Genomic DNA, 4,383 nt, shown 5'->3' on the forward strand with positions numbered 1-4,383 from the left:
CACTCCCCACAATAACAATAATAACCTATTATATAACATATATAGTTATATATTACTAATCCAAAAATATTATATATATTACCAATCTCAGTTAATATTATTATAAATATATATATCATATATTATTAAAAATTCCAAATCATCATATAATTATCATATATACTATACTATATCATTATATAATTATCATATCATATATATATCATATATACATTATCCATATATATATTACATATATATCTATAGTTATATATATATTATATATATATCATTTATATAATTGAATATATCATTAATCATATATATCATCTATACTTATATATATAACATATATCATATCATATATATATATTACATATATAAATTATTACTATCCTATAATATTCAATATAGTACCCTCTATCATATATATTATATGTATTATATATACATCTCTATTCTATGTCATCATATATATTATATATATTTATAACATAAATCATAATATCATATATGTATTATATATATCACATATTCATATATATATCTTCGTAATATTACATATATTATCCATATTTATCATTATATTTATTAATATATATCATATATAATATATCATATTACATCATATCATTTATTATTATATATATTAATATATCATATATACATATATCTTATATATTATATATATCATAATATTATATATTATATAAATATATCATATATCATTATCTATAATTACAGTATAATCATATAATTATATCATATATACATATATCATATATGTATTACATATTAACAATATAATCATATATATTATATATCCTATTACATATATATATATATAATATTATACTCATATTATATCATATATATCTATACATATCTCATATGTATTATACATATAATCTATCAATATATATTATTGTATTGATTACATATATTCAATATATTATATATATACTATATATCATATCTAAATACAGATTATACCTCCCTGACCGGGACTCTAACCCTGCGCCGTAAGATTGACAGCACGGTGATGAAACCGATCGGCATAACTCCGGTAGGTAAAATTTGTATATCTATATTACGAGCTTACTGCATTCTACCCACATTCTCTCACATATATATTAACCTCAGGTAACCTGATATGGAACTTGAATTTGTGATTCCTTCTGCCTGATTCCTGTATAAACTTTCACTATTACTGCACTATGCAAAGAGCAAATAGGTAAATTCCAGATGTCTCATAAGCTCTGGTTAGACAATTCTTTTTTCGGGTCCGCGAGTATCCGATCGGTTTCAACACCCTGCCTTAATCTTACATGCGGGTTTTGAGTCCCGGTCAGGGAGGTAAGAATAAGTATATCTAAATTAAAATTTGTTACGCATTCTACCATCTTTCCTCATATAAAATAAACCTCCGGTAACCAGATTTAGGACTTGAAAATTTTTGATTCCGTTGCTGCCGAGCGCCCGCGAATTGTCTGTAAAACTACGCTATTACTGCACTGCTAAGAGCAAATAGGTAAATTCCTGACCGTCTCATAATGCGCCTGTTTAGACAAATCTTAGTGGGACAGTAGCCGATCGGCTTCAACACTGTGGCCTGTCAGCCTTCCGGCGCGGGTCCGAGTCCCGGTCAAGGGAAGAAAAATTTGTATACCAATATTAAAAAAGCGTTACTGCCTAGCAACAATCTTTCTCCTCACACACACACACACATACACACACAATATATATCTATATATATATATAAATATATATAATCTATTATAAATATATATATATATATATATATCTCAAACATATGTATATATATATATTATCTATATATAAAATATATATATATATATAACTCATATATATATATATATACTATACAATAATGATCTCTTATTATATATATATATATTATATATATATAAAAATATATACTCTATATGTATATATTATATATAATATATATTTTATATATATCATATATATATATCAATATATTTTAATTATACTAACTAAATTGTATATATATATATATATTGTATATTATTATAATATATATTTTATATATTTTTAATATATATTATAACTTTACATTTTATATATATAAATAATATCACTAAACATATATATATATATTGTTTGTATATCAATATTATATCTATATATATCTATATATAAATATATAAATAATATTCATATAATATATCTATATATATATCATATATATATATATAAATATATATTATATATATATATCATTATATATATATATTATATATATATTATATATAAACACTAATATAAACTATCAATAAATATATTATATATATATATACATAATATATATATACTATCTCTATATATATATCTATATATATATATATATAATACATTATATATGATTACTACTTACTATATAACTAGTATGTTATATATATATATAACCTATATATACATTCATATAATATTATTAATATATATATATACATATATCCTATATATATATATATATATATATATATATATATTATATATCTTCCATGTACCATATATATTATATATATATATATATCATATAGGGTATATATATATTACCATCTCATATATATATATATAACCTAAATATATTTGAATATATAAATATATAGATATATATATATATATTAATATATATTTCTTAATATATAATATATATATCATTATTTATATATAAATATAAATATATAATGTATATATATTCTCTATATAATTACATATATATATCTATTATATCATATATATATCTATATATATATTATATATATTACATATTGTGTATTATATCATATGTTTTACATAAATATTATATAACTATATATATAATATATTTTCTATATATATACTCATCTCTCTGTATATATATTCATCATTGTATCTTATATATTTAATATATAACATTATATTGTAATATATATTATATTATAAAATCCAATAATTACTATAATCATATATCTATATATATCTATAATTAATAACCTATATATATAATAAAATTATATATAATATATAATTCTATAATATATTATCCTATTATATCATATATAAATATATATAACATATAATCCTATATATTTAAATTATATTATATATAGAATATATAATATGTATTAATCAATATTATAAATAATTATATATATTCCATAATATATATCTTATTCAATATATATCATATATCATACTATATAAACTCTATATATATATATCATCTCATATATTATATCAAAATATCACTTTATATAGAAATTACATATATCATATATATATATTTATCTTTCTTATATATACACTTTTATCATCATATCATATATATAATATATATATCCTAATCTTACATATTATATATATATATATAATTACTATTATAATTCATATATATATATAAAATATAACATATATTATATATCAATTATATATCAATATATATATATATATATCTCAACTATAACTATTAGATATATATTTATATATATATATTATTTAATATATATTCTCATATATATATAACTATATATATATATTATATATATATATCTTATATTTATTATATCTATATATATTATATATTATTATATATATATATATATATTATATAAATATATATATCTATATCAAATATATTATCTATATAAATATATTTATATATATATATAATATATATAACCATATAATATATATATAATATATATAACTATATCATATATATATAATATATCATATATAAATATTTATTATATCTATATATATATATCTATATATATCTATTAATATATATATATCATTATATTTAAAATATTAATTTTTTTAATTAAATTCTCATATATATCTAATTATATATATCTATATATATATATAATATATATTATATATATATCTCTATATATATATATATATATATAATAATATATTATATATAGATATATATATATATATAAATATATATATAGATATATATATATATATATATATTTATATATATATATATATATATATATATATTATATATATATATATTATATATATATATAATATATATATATATATATGTATATATATATATATATATATACTATATATATATATATATATATATATATATATCTATATATATATATATATATCATATATAATATCATATTATATATATATATATATTATATATATATAATATATATAATATTAATATATATAATATTTTATATATATATATAATTATATATATGTTATTGTTATATATATATATCATATATATATATCATATATATATATCATATATATATATATATATATATGTATATATATATATATATATATATATATATATATATATATATATATCCACAAAATATTCCATGAGAAAAG

The sequence above is a fragment of the Penaeus japonicus genome, unplaced genomic scaffold (assembly GCF_977035675.1).
Source record: "Penaeus japonicus unplaced genomic scaffold, GWHDUDI00000001_assembly GWHDUDI00000004, whole genome shotgun sequence".
In the NCBI taxonomy this organism is placed as follows: Eukaryota; Metazoa; Arthropoda; class Malacostraca; order Decapoda; family Penaeidae; genus Penaeus; species Penaeus japonicus.